Source organism: Sus scrofa, chromosome 10 (assembly GCF_054392235.1).
Source record: "Sus scrofa isolate SSC_HxYL_T2T_F1_AM1 chromosome 10, Sscrofa_HxYL_maternal_Yorkshire_Landrace_v2.0, whole genome shotgun sequence".
NCBI classification, from domain to species: domain Eukaryota; kingdom Metazoa; phylum Chordata; class Mammalia; order Artiodactyla; family Suidae; genus Sus; species Sus scrofa.
The window spans coordinates 41,367,501-41,385,000 of record NC_139392.1 but is presented as its reverse complement, the minus strand read 5'-3'; positions in this window follow the sequence as shown (position 1 = coordinate 41,385,000).

Sequence of the window (17,500 nt, the reverse complement as noted above, 5' to 3'; positions counted from 1 at the left end):
GGGACACCAGGCGGCCTCAGTCGCCCCAGAGCACTCCACGACCCGGCCCCACCACCAGGGCCCCATGTGCAAAGGCTTCCCCCCCCCTGCCACGTGGGGGGGGGGCTCGTCCGCCTCATCTCACCCATCCGTCCATCTTTCCACCCTCATCTCATCCGTCCTTCACCTAGTCCACCCTCCAGGGCCTGACGCCTGGGGGAAACGCTCCTGAGCGAGGCGGCCCGAACCATGCTCGCTCACCACCTCCACACCACCAGCTGCGACCCCAGGCGAGTGCGGGAAGAACCGACAGGCGGCTCGCAGCGGGGGAGGCAGGGGCAGAGGCCGCCGGGGGACGGGGCGCATCCCCCTCCTCCACTTCCCCTTCCAAGGGGAGGGGCACCACGTGCCCACGCAGCACACAGCCCGGCGCTGGATGCCAAAACCCGGCCCGGCCCGGCGTGACCCTCCCCCAACTCGGAGGGGGGAGGTACAGGCCGCATTAGGCAAAAGAGCAGCGCTTGGCCCCCACCGCGGGGGCCAGCGCACCCCTCGCGCGAGGGCGGCTCTTGCCCACACGCTGTGGCAAGTAGCACCGGCAGCTACTGCCTTGCACACTTCAGAGGGGCGGCGGCTGGGGGGTCCAGGTACCCCAAGGCCCCCCTCTCAGATCGCTAGAGAAGGCTTTCTCACCGAGGGCGCGTCGTGCCCCCCACACCATCGTTCGCCCCTTCGGGGACCCACGGGAGTGGGAACACTCCCAAAAAGTGGGAAGTCAGAAGGGGGGGGGTCTGCGGTATGGGTAAAGCACACAGCCCATGTGAGCGTCCACGGTCAGAGCCGGGAGAGCAAGAGTCTGTGCTGCCACCAGGCTTGCCTTTCAGACTTTTCCACGTGGGTGGAGGGGTGCCACGTCCGGAAAGCCAGACGGGGACCCCCCCTTCACATCTCCCGGCCCACCGCGGTCGCTCTCACGACCACATGCAGCCTTCCCGGTCAAGGGAGAAGCATGGGGCGTGCCGCTCAAGGGCCAAGGGCTGCCCTCACTGGCACACAGTGAGGGAGACCCATGACAAGGGGTCCACCTGAGCCCCTCCCGGGGAGGGGACACAAGCTTCCCCTGCCTTACCGTCTCGACCCCCTCCCCTGAGCTTTAGGAAGCTGCTCGTGGGGCACGCCACCACCACAGTGGGGACCCGAGGGGACTCACCGCTGGGAGAGGAAAACGACACCACCGCTCGGCCTCGGGCATCTGACAGGCAACCCGGAGTACTCCAGGGGCACCACAGAGGACCAGGGGAGGCACGCTCACGCACCCGCAGGGATGCGAAGCATGGCAGCGAGGGAGGCCTCCCCCCCACTTTGGGGAGGGACCGCTCGCAAGGCACACGCCAAGGCGGCAAAGCGAGAATGCCTGCTGCGTCCCAAAGGACCCAGGCCCCCCCCCCCCGACTGACACCCGAAGGCAGCAGGGCGGGAGACCAGAGGTCAGGCTGGAGGCCGCACCCCTGCCTTCCCCCACACCACCCGCAGGTGGGGGAGGAGCAGCGAGGGGCCCGCGACAGAATGAGAGGCGCGGCCCAGCTCACCATGAGCGGCCGTCCCTCATCTGGCGCGGCTTAAGCCCAAGCCCAGGAGAGCGCCACATCACCACATCGATCAGTCCTGGCAGAGCCAGGGAAGAGCCCAGAAGAGGGGAGGGAGGGCCAGCAAAGACAATCACCACGGGGGCCTGCTTCAGCTTCACCGGCACCCCCTCCTCCTCCTCCTCCTCCCCTTCCTCTCTCAGGGGAGAGACAGCGGCTGACAACCCCGGGAGGGAGAACGCCTGACACGTGGCACGGAGCCAACAGGGTGGGGTTGTCCCAGCCGAGCCGCCGGGTGCCCGCAGCAGGGAGGCACACAGGGTAGAAGACCCCACAGGGCCACGCGCCCTGCCGCCCTCGGGTCAGCCAGAGACCGGAGGAGACACCGCAGCACGGGCCAGCTGGATGCACAAGTGAGAGCCGGCGCACAGGCCCAGGCGAGCGGCCCCCACGCGGGGTGCAAAGGGCAGGGTCAGGCCTTGGACAGCAGCCGAAAGCCCAAAGCCCCCCACGTGCATCCAGAGGCCCAAGGTCTCCAGCGACAGGCGCTGAAGAGGATCGTGTCAGCATCTACCTGGTGACAGAAAAGGCGTATTTCGGCCGCGAAAAATGTCCATGCCCAGCAGCGGGGCCCACCCACAGGACGTGGGGGTATCCCCGGAACCCCCATCCGGACACTTGTCCCCCAGCCCTGCCCTAGAGTCGCCAGACCCAGCGCTCTCAGAGCCATCTGGTCGACCCGGGGAGCGTGACCGCAAGGAAGGGACAGGGACATGAAGGAGGTGGAGCCGGCCGGCCAGCCGGGGAAGCCCTTCCCGGCTTGCCCACGCGGGCAGGTATCGGTCTGTCCGGAGCTCCAGACGGGGACTTGGCTCCCCCAAAATCCAGGACACACCATCCAGCTCAGGCCGGTCCCCACCTCCCGACCGATCGACCGACCGACAGGGAAACACTCCGAGGGCGGGGGGCGGGAAATGAGAGCGTGGGAAACGAAGTCTTGTCCAACGACCGGGACCCTACATGGGCACGCCTCAGGCCCAGGTGCACCCTTCCCGGCCACACCCGGGAGCAGGGGGCCGGCGGGGTACCGTCCACCGTCTCCGGATCCATCAGGACTTGGAAAAAAAAATGTTTCCACGGAGGCGCCTCCGACGAACGGACCCCGCGAAGGAAGGCGCCGGGGCCCGAGCCACCCTTTCCGCTCCACCCCTCACGTCTTGTGCCGGTCTAGACCTCGTGAGTACGACTCCGCACGGGCCGGCGGTAGCCATCAGTCGGGGGGCAGGCGGGGAGGGGCCCATGCCGGCATGACGACCGGGAAACAAGCGTGCCGGCCACCGAGCCTGTCGCGCCCTCCAACGCCCTCAGCGCACAACCCGGGCCGCTCCTCACTTCGGGGATGAGAGGCTGGAGGGACCGCAGGCGGGAGTCATTCACGCTCCAAAGGGCGACCCGGGACAAGGCCAGGCCACCCGAGCACAGGCAGTCCCGGGCGCCGCACACCCTCTCCCCTCGCTAGGGAGGCGGCCCGGCCCAGGCCTGGTCGGTCCCCGGGGCCGGAGCGGCAAGAGCGGATGCTGGTCGACCCGGCCAGGCGGCCCCAGAGCCTGCCTGGGGAGCGCGGTGACAGTCACTCCCTCACAGGCCTGCAGGCCCAATCTCCGGTGAGAGAGGGACACTCCCAGGCCTCTGAGCCACCGGAGCTGTCGCCGCCAGTGTCGCCAGCCTCCCGGAACTCTGACTCAGGCCGGATGGCTGAGTCACATCCCTCGCGAAGGTCCCCAAAGCTGCAGAGGGAAGGGACGATATAAAAGCGGACACTAGATGGCACGCGACAACCGCCACCAACGTCACCGGGACAGATCCGGAAGGCCGGCCGGCCGGCGGCGACACAACGACACAGCGCCGGCCACCCAAATGCCCGAGCTCTTCCCGGGGCCGAGGCGCCAGGCGTCCTGCACGACCGCGAAGCTTGCCTCGCGGAGCTGCCTCCTGGCAAGGCACTGCGTGGCGTGATGGCAGCAGATGGAAAGAGGGGGGCGGCGGCGGCGGCGGCGGCGGCGGCGGCGGCGGCGGCGGCGGGGAAGGAGCTGGGAAGAGGTTCTCGCTGTTGCCTAGAAGGAGCCGCGCTCGCTCCCCCAAGCATGTCCCTTCCTGGGCTTGGGAATTCCAGAGAGAAGCCGGCGCGGTGAGGGTGGCACTAGCGAGAGAGATCTCAGGTTCCCCTCCACCTTCTCTTCTCTCCCCCACCCCCACCCCACCTCCCTGCACGGAGCTGGAGGAGGGAGGGAGAGAGGGAGGGTGGGAGGGTAGGCGGGGACTGGCAAAAACGAAACCGGGCAAGCTCTCGGAGAACGACAACGCAGGAGTCGGTTTACCTGCCACCCTTACCGACGGAGACGGTCTGTCAAAAGCAGACAAGCAAAGCCCAGAAGCTTAGGAAGGGAGAGAAGGATACAGTCGATCCTAGGAAAGTGGAAATGAAAATCTCTCTCTGCATAGACTGAGACAAAGTCCAAAGAGAACAAATGGCTGCCTGGGGCAAATGCTCTGGTGGTCAGGTCATAGAAACATGGATTTCAGCATGACTGACCAACCACAATGGAGGGAAAGTACAACGCAACACTATGAGTGTGTGTGTGTGTTGGGGGGGGGGGGTGAACTGAAATCTCATCCAAAACAAAACAAAACAAAACAAAAAAAGGAAAACAACCCCCCCCCAAAAAAAACCCAAAAAACAACAACAGAAGAAGAAGAAGAAGAAGGAAGCCCACGACCAACAGGGTCAAGGCTCCTGCTTTCTCAACGCGGTGGCTCTGGTTGCCCCTGTGTGGTGCAGGTTCCATCTCTGCCTCAGGAAAAACTTCCACTTGCTGCCCGTGGGTGTGGCCAAAAAGTAAAACATAAAGCTGAAACGGGAGGGAGAGGGGGTGGAGAAAACCCGAAACAAACAATAAACTTTGCAAGTCTCAGGATTGCCATCCTGGGGTAGTGGAAACAAATCCGACCAGGAACCATGAGGTTGCAGGTTTGATCCCTGGCTCACTTGTTGGGTTAAGGATCTGGCATTGCCGTGAGCTGTGGTGTCCGTCACAGACGCGGCTCGGATCCCGCGTGGCTGTGCCTGTGGTGTAGGCCGGCAGGTAAGGCTCCGAATTGACCCCTAGCCTGGGAACCTCCATGTGCTGCGGGTGTGGCTCCCCCCCAAAAAAAACCAGAAAGAGAGAGAGAGAGAGAGAGAGAGAGAGAAAGAAAGAAAGAAAGAAAGAAAGAAAGAAAGAAAGAAAGAAAGAAAGAAAGAAAGAAAGAGAAAGAAAGAAAGGAAGGAAAGAGAAAGATAGAGAGAGAGAAAGAAAGAAAGAAAGAAAGAAAGAAAGAAAGAAAGAAAGAAAGAAAGAAAGAAAGAAAGAAAGAAAAAGAAAGGAGAAAGAAAGGAAGAAAGGAAGGAAGGAAAGAGAAAGAAAGAAAGAAAAGAAAAAGAAAGAGAGAGAGAGAAAAGAAAGAAAGGAAGAAAGGAAGGAAGGAAAGAAAAAGAAGGAAAAAGAAATCCATCTTGGAGTTCCCGCTGTGCCTAGGTCACAGCTGAGCCTCAAGTTCGATCCCTGGCACAGGAAAGGCAGTGCAGCAGGAAAAAAAAAAAAAAAAAAAAAAAAGAACAACTCCATCTTGCTGGTTGGGCAGGGGAGATGCAATTGCCGGATGACATTCCACAACTCTGCCAAACTGGCAAAACCACGACGCACTTAGTACAGGAGTCATTGAAGACATGGATGTGAAAGCATCTTCTTGCTATCGATTCATTTCCCACAATCCCAGGAAGAGCCATTGGAACAGGGCTCCCATTCCTGGCACGATATCTTTTCTAGGTGTGGGTGGATGCATCTTTTCTCATGGTTGTTTTCCTTTTGACCAAACTTAACTTCAGCCTCCACCATGTCATCTTTTGGGCTCTCAAGCCTGCCATGAGAATATGGTCACCAAAGTCCTCGCCCAGAGGCACCTTTGCCCAGCACCAGTGCCGCCGTCTCCCCCCACCTCCTCCTCCTCCTCCTCCTCCTCCAACCCCCGCCAAGCACCCCACCCCCCACCCCGCTTTGTATTGTTCAGCTGTCTTGCACTGGTCTCTCACACGGTGGCGGTGTGGTCCTACGCATGTCTCCCAACCACATTCAAGTGGACTTCCGGGATCATCATTTTCTGTTTCCTAACTGCACTTTCGTCGTTCTTAGGAGGTTTGCTTCCCTCCCCGCCTCCCCCCCACCCCCCGCGCGCGCGCGCGCGCCCACGCTTGGTGTTGAATCGGAGCTGCATCTGCTAGCCTGAGCCACAGCCACAGCAACGGCGGGATCCGAGCCACATCTGAGACCTTATGCCACAGCTCGCGGAAAAATGCCAGATCCTTAAACCCCTGAGCGAGGCCAGGGATCAAACCTGCCACCTCGTGATTCCTAGTCCGATTCGTTTCTGCCCCGCCATGACAGGAATTCCTTCCTGTGTTCTTTTGGGTCATGGTTGTTTCCAGCTCCACAGAATTCCTCCCCGTGCTCATGTGACATCTGGGATGTGGCGGGGGGCGGGCCGCAAGGTTTTGTTCCCCTACAGTCATGCCTTGAAAAAAGTCTTGTACAACGTTTCACAGTCCAGATCCAGAAGCTGAATCCGCAGCCGGTTCCATCTCATGAAACCGATCTCCCAGCCCAGGAAAACCAAAGGTCGTGGTTGGAGCCCGTGATAAACCCCAGGTCTGAGTCCCGAGCACTGCTGCTCAGGGAAGATTTCGAGGTGTCAGGGTCCAAGGATCCTCCTGGGCACTTGGAAATGTCTCCGATGTGTGCAGGCAGGCATGAGGATGAGAAGGGGCTAAAGAGGGGCAGAGGGTGGTGATCTCTTGTCGGTGGATGTCAAGGGTTGGCGCTTCCTTTTGTGGATCTCCCGGAAAAGTCAAATGTGGGAGAAAAACTGGACCCGTGAGTTCGAGGAGAGGGATGGCCAGAGAAAACCAGAAGAATTCCATCTGCCGACCATTGGGTAGGTAGGAGGGCAAAAACCGAAACCTCAAGCATGAGATGAACAGAACCACATGCTTCTAGCCATCCATAAACCCCGTAAGATAAGATCGTTTCTGCTGAGATACCCTCTCCCTCCCCCCACCCACCCAGGGCGAAGGATCCCTGGGTGGTGGCAGAGGGGTGGGCATGGAACTTCCACAGGCCCTGGGGACACACCCCACCCCACCCCCAAGAAACCCCTAGAAGCTTGGAATTCTGATGTCTGTGGTGTGATGACCATAAACACTGGCTTTTGTGCCATGTCTGCTAGAAGATATGGTTTCCATGACAAATAAAGTGATTTTTAGCAAGTTTTTCTCCACTTGAGATGTATTGAAAATACGTCTTCATTCAGGGGGAGGTAGGTGTAGGTGACAGACGTGGCCACTCAGCTCAGATCGGGTGATCTGGCAGGGCATAGCTCTGGCTGAGGTGCAGGCCAGCAGCTACAGCTCCGATTCTTCAACCCCTAGCCCAGGGAACTTCCATATCCCGAGGGTGCACTCCTAAAAAACAAAAAACAAAATGAACAACACACAAAGAGGGAGCATCTCATCGATGGCAGACCAAATTCCAATGTATATGTATATGTGTACATAGGTATGTACGTATGGATGTGTGTGTGTATGTGTATATTATCGAGAGAGAGAGAGAGAGAGAGAGAGAGAGAGAGAGGATTTTTTAGAGCCATAACTGTGGCATACGGAAGTTCCCAAACCAGGGGTCGAACCGGCATACATGGATACTAGTCGGGTTTGTTACCACTGAGCCACAACAGGAACTCCCCACATTCCAATATTTAATGAGAAAATACATTTTTGATGCTTTAGGCAACCCTGCAAACACCCTTATTTAAGTGACTGGACTTAACAAAAAGGAATCCCTAGCACCTAGTAACAGAGCAAAGATAAAGAAGCACAAGGCAGGAATTCCCGTTGTGGCTCGGTGGAAACGAACCCGACTAGCATTGACCCCTAACCTGGGAACCTACAAAATGGCACATGTGAAGCCCTAAAAGAAGACTACACACACACACACACACACACACACACACACACACACACACACACACACACACACACACACACACGGCACAGACAGATGCGAAAGGAAAAGAAAAGGAAGGAAAAAAGAAAAGGGAAGAAAGAGAGAAATGAACAGGCAGAACAAGCCATTGTGAATGATCTCTAGGGACAGGTATTTTTCTCCAAGCATAATTTTATTTTTCCCCAAGTGATACCAGACCTCTCTCTCTCTCTCTCTCACACACACACACACACACACACACACACACACACACACTCTCCCTCTCTCTCTCTCTTTGAAAAAATTTATGTATTTAGTGGAGTTCCCATTGTGACTCAGCAGGTAGGAATCTGAGTAGCATCCATGAGAGTGCTGGTTTGATCCCTGGCCTCGCTCAGTGGGTGAAAGATCTGGCATTGCCCTGAACTGTGGTGTAGGTTGCAGACACAGATCGGACCTGGTGTTGCTGTGTCTGTGGTGTAGGCCAGTGGCTCAAGCTCTGATTCCCTAGCCTGGGAACCTCCGTGTGCCGTGAGTGCCACCCGAAGAAAGCAAGGGGAAAAAAAAAAAAAAAAGAAACATAAAAACCTGGATTGGGGAGATCCCATTGTGGCTCATTGGTAACAAAGCTGAGGAGCACCCACGAGGATGCAGATTCGATCCTGGGGTGGGGGGGGGGGGTGCTGGTGCTGGTGGTGCTGAGGTGTGTGCGTGTGGGGTGATAAATAGGTTACCTCTGGCTTCTGGGGGGTGAGAGTCAGCATGCTTTTCCTGCACCTGCTGCTCCTGGGCAATTATTTAGTTTTGGTTTCTTGTTCCTTTGTTTTTGTGGTCCTGCATTGTGGTGAGTACTGGTGTAAGTGGCAGGTTCCTATTTGATCCGACATTTCTTTGGCTCTGGTGTCGGTTGACAGCCATGGTCATGACTGGTGGTGGTTGTTAAGTCTCCAGGAGTTCCACGCAACATTCTGATTGTCTTTCTTCCTTGGGCTTTGGCTGCAGCCTCCCCCCCCCCCCTCCCCCCATCATATGGAGGTTCCCGGGCTAGGGGCCGAATCAGACCTACAACTGCTGGGGTGTATGCCACAGTCACAAGCACCATCAGATCCAAGCTGCGTCTGCAACCTACACCGCAGCGCAAGGTGATGCCACCAGATCCTAAACCCACTGTGGAAGGCCTGGGATCGAACCTGCAACCTCATGGTTCCTGGTTGGATTCCTTTCCACTATTCCACGACGGGAACTCCTGGGCTTTGGCTTTTGACAGGTGGAGGGACACAGCTTTCTGAAACGGTGGGGCCAGGGCAAGGCATAGAAACATAAGATGGATGTGAGCCTGCGCCTATTCTTTTCTCGTGTGCTGGGAAGATAAGGTGGCTCTTGCCAGCTGGGATTTCATTTCCCCACAAACGATCAGGCTCTTAAGGTATCAGGCAGGGAAGAGGGAGAGTCAGAGTTCCCATTGTGGCTCAGTGGTTAATGAATCTGACTAGGAACCATGAGGTTGCAGGTTCCATCCCTGGCCTTGCTCAGTGGGTTAAGGATCCAGCATTGCCGTGAGCTGTGGTGCAGGTTGCAGACGTGGCTCAGATCCCGCGTTGCTGTGGGTCTGGTGCAGGCCAGCGGCTACAGCTCCGATTGGACCCCTGGCAGGGGAACTTCCATATGCCGCAGGAGCGGCCCTAGAAAAGGCAAAAAGCCGAAGGAAGGGGGGGGGGGGGGGACAGAAGAAGAGTGAGAATCAGGGTCGGAAGAACATGGGGAAATCGGTGCTAGGTGCCTGGGTGTGTGAGTTCACACGGAATGCTAGCCCAGACCCCTGGCCAGCCACATTTGGGGTATCTATCAACTTGACTCTCCACTCTCCAGCTCACCTGGGTGGTGCTGCCCTGCCCTGCCCTGCTCATGTAAGACCTGGCTCCTCCAGGGATGGCTTTGCACCAGAGGGAGACGGGGCAAAGTCACTGAGCTTAAGGTAATTTCTCCAAGAGAGACTCTGGGAGAAGGAGACCAGCTGGATTTCTGTGTGTTCATTTTTCTTCCTGTCTGCTTGTTTGGTGCAGGCCAGTCCATGTGCCGAGACATTCAGAAACTCTGTACTAGCTGAGACTCAGACCTTGTTCCGAAATAAGCAAAGGGACTTTGAGCTGGGATCACTCCCTGACAAGTAGCTAGCAAAGAAGTTTCCCTTAGCTCTCAGGCCCCATCCCTGCCCTCAGGCGGGTGGGTGTGGGGAGGGGGTGGGGGGGGAGGGGAGGGGCTCGTTCAGGCAGGCAGGCAAGCAGGCAGGCAGGCAGGCAGGCAGGCAGGCAGGCAGGCATGCAGGCAGGCGCTGGTTCATTAGTCCCGCACCCCCCCACTCCCGGCCCCAGCTGCCCGCCCCACCCCCCACCCCCGGCCGCCATCCCTGCTGCGCCGCCTCTCGCTTCCCAAATCGCCTGGACTCACGCCCGGGAAGGGGGGGAGGGGAGATCAGGAAGATCCAGGCCTCAGGGCCTGGGTTCAATCACTTCATTCAAATGCAGAAACTCTCCAGTCAAGTCAGAGGTGGTGACTTTTCCTGGAGCTTCTCTTTAGGGAAAGTGTTTTTTTTCCCCCCTTTCCCCAATTTCCCTACCCTCAGGCTGCCCCTCGCAGACTGCATGGAGGGGGGTGGGGGAGGATGTGTGCACGAAACTCGCCTCGTGTCAGGCCAAAGGAGCCCCCGCCATTTCCCAACCCGGGAAACCCCGCAAAACTTCTGGAGCATGTTGGCCTTGGTGTGGGAATGGACATCTTCACTTGCCATCTTCCTTTGCACGAGGAGGAGATTTTCATCTCCTGCTGTCTGGGGGCCAGAAAGGAGGGCCAGAGTGTCCCTTTTGTGTGGGCCGGTCCTTAAGTCATTTTACCTCACAGGAATCACCCACATAGGGCATGGAGACACGTTTGGGGTCCGCCTCCTCCGAGACGTCCCGGGAAACTTCACGTGTGAAAAACTGTGCTGGGGAGGTCCCATCGTGGTGCAGAAGTGGAAATAAATGCAACTAGGAACCATGAGGTGGCAGGTTCCATGCTCAGCCTCGCTCACTGGGTTACGAATCCCACGTTGCCATGAGCTGTGGGTAGAGGAGAGTGAGAAGGAGAGGGAGGGAGAGGGAGGGAGAGATCCTCCATTTCATGGAACTGGTTTCCTTGTTTTGAGATGACGTCGCTTTGGTGAAACAGTTGTCAGATGGCCTCTCAAAAGGCGGTGATGTGGATGGGCTCCCCGAACCAGGCCCACAGAAACCAAAGGAACGAAGGGGTTAATCCTTGGAGCCAGAGTTCCCTCCTCTGAAACTGAAACCAAGCTCAAGCCCCGGAGTGCTGGTGTGTTGGAGCCAGAGACATTGTTACAGCTAAAAGCTACTTTGAAATAGTCTCCGTTAGGTTATGGCTTGCCTTGGCCCACGAACTTATGACTAATGACTACTGTCGAGTCAGAGTTGTAGTGAACCTGGTGTTTTCTCTACCCTTGAAACACTCCCTAAGGATTGCGACCCCCCCCCACCCCCCGCCCCACGCCCGCCCCGTGGATGAGCAATCTTCACTCCAGAGAGAAGGTCAAAATGCCATAACCCCAAAGACACTGGAAACATTCCATGGACCACCTGACTCCAGCCTTGATGACTTTGAAATGGTCTATCCTAATCTCCTATCCAGGGAGAAGAATGCAAGCACCCTGATGCTTCTAGACAGCTCCGCCACCCCCATGCCTACCATTAAGCTAAACCTATAGAACCCCTTGCTATCCCCTCTCAAGGGAGGACACAGTTTTGAGGTCCTTAGCCTGCTGTGGCCTCCTTAGCCTGGCAAAGCAATAAAGCTGTTCTTTATGCTTCACCCCAAAACTCTGTCTCTGAGACTTAATTGGAGCTGGAGTACCAAGGCCGGTTTGGGCTGCCAACCTTTCCTGGAACTTTCAAACTGTTACATATGAAGAACGGAGCCGGTGACTCTGTGTGTGTGTGCGTGTGCGTGTGAGAGAGACACAGAGAGACAGACAGAGACAGTGAGTGAGACAGAGGGAAGAGAGAGGGAGAGGGGAAAGTCCCTTCAGTCTTTTGTTTTGTCGGTTTGTTTGTTTGTTTGTTTGTTTTGTCTTTTTGCCATTTCTTGGGCCGCTCCCATGGCATATGGAGGTTCCCAGGCTAGGGGTCGAATCGGAGCCATAGCTGCCAGCCTACGCCAGAGCCACAGCAACGTGGGATCCGAGCCGTGTCTGCGACCGACACCACAGCTCACGGCAACGCTGGATCCTTAACCCACTGAGTGAGGGCAGGGATCGAACCCGCAACCTCACGGTTCCTAGTCGGATTCGTTAACCACGGAGCCATGACGGGAACGCCCCTTCAGTCTTTTGAAAGGCCCCTCTGAGAATGCCGTCAGGTGTTGGGGCCAACTTTCCGAGGGGCTCTTAGAGAAATGAACACAGGGTGATGGTTTCACTCTCAGAGACACTCTCAGAGACCATTTCTCTGATGTGTTCATCGAGGGACTCCACTAGCTTCCGTTTTCAGGGCCTCGGGACAAGCGATACGTGTTCTCATCCACAAGGATGCCAGGTCCAAAGGGTGGGAGAAAATGGGAAACGCTCATGAAGAGAGTTGTAGCCAGAGATGGAAGGCAACTGGAAAAACTTCAGGATCCAGTCCAGTTTTCCAGCCACTGAGTTTCTGACTTCTGGAAGGATTTGGGTAGGGAGGAAAAGGTCAAGGATTCTCCATCCCTCTGACAGAGGTATAAGTTACAAAGTAGATGTACATCTTTTGAGAAAGAAACGAACAAACAAAGAAACAAACAAACAAACAATTTTTGTCCCTTTGTCTTTATCAGGAAAAGTGAAAGATGGAGAGAGGGAGGGAGGGTGGGTTGGATGGATGGATTTGGGGGGCGGGGAGAAGATTCTTAGATCCTAATGACCCAATGCTTTCTCTAGTCCTGGGCCTTTAGGTAGGTGATATATCTATATCTATATCTGTATATCTATATCTATCTGTATACACACACACACAGACACACACAGACACACGCACACACACACACACACACACACACACACACACAGACACACACACACACACACAGACACACACACGTAGTTATTTTCTGTTTCTAGGGCTGCACCCATGGCACATGGAGGTTCCCAGGCTAGGGGTCCAATCGGAGCCGTAGCCACCGGCCTACACCAGAGCCAGCACAACGCGGGATCCGAGCCCTGTCTGCGACCTACACCAGAGCTCACGGCAACACCCGATCCTGAACCCAACGAGCGAGGCCAGGGATCGAACCCGCACCCTCAGGCCTCCTAGTCGGATTCGTCCAGCCATGACGGGAACTCCTACATATGTATATAGTATGCATATAGTATATCTTTTTTTAACGCCCACGCCCCAGCCCTATGGAAGTTCCCAGACTCACGGTCGAATCAGAACTGTAGCTGCGGGCCTACCCCACCGCCACAGCAACACGGGATCCTTAACCCACCAAGCGAGGCCAGGGGAGGGATCGAACCCACATCCTCACGGATCCTAGTCGGGTTCATTACCGCTGAGCCCTGATGGGAACTGCAGGGGACATCTTCTTTTTTTTTTTTTTTTTTTTTTTTAAGATGTAAGTTTGTTGTGGTTGTTGGTTGTTGTTGTTGCTTTAGCTCGGCGTACAGTGGGCTTGCTTACAATGTTGTGTTCGTTTCAGGTGTACAGTCAAGGGGATTCAGTGATCCATCTACATCCATCTATCCCTCCGTTCTTTCTTTTTCAGCGTCTTTTCCCCTCTAGGTGATTCCAGAATATTGGGCCATTCCTTCCTTGTTGGTGGGAACACCAGCGTGAAAAAAAACCATCACGGGGGAGTTCCTGTCGTGGCACCATGGAAGCGCATCCGACGAGGAACCTTTGCAGGGAAGGGTGTGGGTTCGATCCCTGGCCTCGCTCAGGGGGGCGGTAAGGATCCGGCAGGCAGTGCCGTGAGCTGTGGTGTCGGTCGCAGACGCGGCTCGGATCCCACATGGCTGTGCCTGTGGCGTAGGCCAGCAGCCGTAGCTCCGATTCAACCCCTCGCTTGGGAACTTCCATATGCCACGAGGGCAGCCCTAAAAAGCAGAGGGGGAAAAAGAAATCATGAGGGCGGGGGAGAGGGATCCATGAGGAGGATGGGATGAACATATACACACACGAGTCTCTATCCAATAGATGACGAACAGGGACCCCTACGCCACCTTCTGGAATCCAAACGCCAAAACCACAAAGCAGAGTTCCCGCCATGGCGCAGTGGAAATGAATCCGACCAGGAACCATGAGGTTGCAGGTTCGATCCCTGTCCACCTCGCTCAGTGGGTAAAGGATCCAGTGTTGCCGTGAGCTGTGGTGTTGGTCCCAGACGCGGCTCGGACCTGGCATTCCTGTTTCTGTGGTGTAGGAGGCCAGCAGCTAAAGCCTCCGATTCGATCCGTCATCTGGGAACCTCCATATGCCGTGGGTGTGGCCCTCAAAACACACACACACACACACACACACGCACACGCACACGCACACGCACGCGCACGCACGCACGCACACGCGCACGCACGCACACACACTCTGGAACCCCCTAAATGGGAGAAAACCGGACACAGTAGTTTTTTAGGGGTCCAGTCTCTGTGACAGGTGAGGATATCAGGCTTGCATCGAGGGAGGGAAGGCTTCACCCCACGCAGAAAACACACCCACCTACCCACCGACCCACCTTCCTTCCTTCCTTCCTTCCTTCATGAGAGAACAGTTGGATGACCCATCCTAAGTGTCGGTTGAATGAAGTCTAGTTACCAGGGTTCAGAGTGGGGGAGGGAGAGGGGTAGGAAGTCTGAAGCCTCTGGCGACTCTCCGAAATGTTCTCCCCCCAGGGTGACAGAGCCGGCAGGTCAGGCACTGCCTTCTCTAGAAACCTTCCTGCCCATGTCCAAGGGGGTGTGGGGGGTTGGGGGTGTGGGGCAGGGAGTGGGTCAGGGAGCCTGGAGAAACACAGACCACCAAGCGGCCATTCTCCCGTCGCCCCGACTGTTTGTTGAATGAACATAATGGACGTGATCCAAGTCTGCCACGCCGCCGCCGCCGCCGCCGCCGCCGCCGCCACCACCACTTTCTCCATCATCTCCCCCACCCTCTTGCCTGCAGCCATCTTTGAAAAGGCTGCTGTTGTCGCTGCCTTTGCATGAAAGTGAGTGAGGACCCCTCCCTAATACGGAGTGTTTCAGTCCCTGGTGTCTCTGACAGCTCGCTCATGTATTGGTTGTGAACCATCTTGCCTTGAGGATTTGGAGGATTCGTGAACATTGCAGGAGCCATGGGAGCAGTGAAGTCCTTATCGCCAACCCGACACCCCCCCCCCCCAAATTTCGTGGCAGGGAGCACACTTTTCTTTCACCCAAGAGATTTATTTCCTGCTTTCCGAAGAGAGAAGGAAAGGAGGGTCAGAATGGTCCTCTGGTGTCTGGTGTCCTGTCCCTTTCATTGCACACACTCCTAGTGCCACTGCGGGAGGCACGTTCGGGGCGCGGGGTGGGGTGGGGGGGGACCTGCTGCACGCACCCGCCCCTCACTTTCAAATGCGAAACTCAAGGAGGATGTGAATGTCCTTCACGCCACCGATCAGGTGAACGGGATGGCTTTCTAGGGAAATCCTGGTGTTTCCTTTCACTGCCATGACGAACACCCAGAAACAACCCTGTAAGTTCATACAACTTTGTCAGTCAACTGTATTCCAATAAAATGAAAAAGCAAGACACAGACACACCCAGACACACACACCCACACGCACACACACACGCGCGCACACACACGCACCCCAACCCAGAACCAAACACCCTCTCCTGAAATGGGGGGGGCGGGCCCACCGGAGAATGAGCAAGAGAATTCCAGAGTCGGTAGGAAAGTGTCATCTGCAGCGGTGTGAGAAACCCCAAGCTCTTTTCTTCCTGTCAAGGTGAATAAACTTTGTTAATGGGAGTGGGTGCCCTCAGTGTGCCCTCCGAGAGGAAAGGCAGGGAGCATTTTCTCCCTGAAGAGCTTAGTGCTGTCATAGCACTGACGGACAGGATGAACGATCGGTGAGAGGTGGCAGCAGCAGTGGTGGCCGCCTGCACTGCCTGGGCGGATTGGAAACATAGACGAGCCACCAAGACTGCGTGTGACACCCCCGTGCCGCCCCCCCCCCCCCCCCCCCCGTCTGTACAGTGACAAGAGTCCTTTGGGGGAAAAGGGGGGGTGGGTGCTCTTCCAGTGTGTCTGTCTGCATTCATCAGGTGTGGGAGAGAAGACAGATGTTTGTTTCCACTATCGTTCGGAGGACTTGCCCAAGAGTACCACGTGCCCCCAAAAGATAGCACCGGAAGAGAGATGCACGAGGTTTCTGAATGCATGCCGTGGGTGCTCCAGGCTGCCTCCAGGCCGCCCCCTCGCCCTCCCCCTCGCCCTCCCCCTCCCCCTTGCCAGAGGCAGACGTTCCTTGAAACAGCTGGCTTTGAACTTGGGCTTCTAGAGGAAGGTTTTTCTCCTGCTTTCAAGACGGGAAGAAGAGGGTGTCCGTCTCACATCCGTCCTTTCCGGGGGGGGGGGGGGGACCCGCTTTGGTGTGCTTGTGAGGGAGAGAGACAGAGACAGACAGGGAGGGACGGAGGATAGGCAGACAGTGAGAGGCAGAATCAGAGGGAGAAAGAGGAGGAGGGGAGAGAGACAGAGAAAGTGAAACAGAGCTAGGTATAGAGGACGCTGTGGCTGGGTCGTATTCTGCGTGTTCTCAGTGAAGTCGTCCTAAGGCCTCTGGAGGTCCAGATCACTGCTTGGGGCCGGAAGTCTGTCTGCCCTTCCCTACCCATCTGAAGAGCTGTGGTTTGGGCTTTCCAGCCGGGAACCCCTCTTTCTGCCTCTTTGTCCAACACACAAGGTTCGTGGGACCCAGAAATCCCATTCTGAGAGCACCCTAGGAACAGTCCTTTCCATACGGCGCAGGAGGCCCCTGTGCCAAGAGATCCAAAGTCTGGAGCCTCTGTTCTCCCCCCCCCCCCCTTCCCTCCACGGACAAAATCTTGCCTTGTATTCCTTTTTTTCTCAGGGACTCTGAAGGACATGTATCATTGTACAACCATGGGGAAGACGCTTCCATTCCCTCTGGAATGATGGATGTGGTCGCATGTCTCAAGGAGGCTCCAATTCTTTGAGCAGGACTCCCGATGGTGCCATCCCATCGTCCCTCCCCTCCCCTCCCCTCCCCTCCCCTCCGGCTCGCTCGGTCGGTCACGGTTCCCCTCCTTTTTCCTCCCCTCCAGGTTATCTTCAGGTCTGCCACCCACTTGTAACTCCTCCCCCACTTGGAAGTGGCCTCTTCCGGCCCCGAACTTGGTCGTCCCAGGCCCACCCCGGGAGCCATCTGGCGGACCTTTTCGGAGACTATAAAAAGCAGCTTACGGCAGGGGGCGTCGCAGGACCAACGAACGCATCGGGATGGATCGCTGTGTGGCGACATGGATTCTCCAGGCAGGGCAGGCATAAGGCCTGGACTCTTTCCTCCTGGAGCCCGTTTCTTCATCCGTGGCCTTGAAGACGAACCACGCCGACCACGGACCGTGGACCTTGGCCTTCACCTTTCATTTCCGAACGGCAGCCAGGGCATCCATTGTCACCACCGCGGAAAAGGTGTCCACAAAAAGGACAGGTGAGCGCCTCCATGGCATGCAGTGTCATCCCCTCCCGCCACCCCCACCCCGGCTTTAAAGGGTCCTCTTTCAAGTAATCACGTTGCCACAGCTGGGACTTGGATCGGATCCCTGGCTCCGGAACCCCATATGACCTGGGGCCGGCCAAT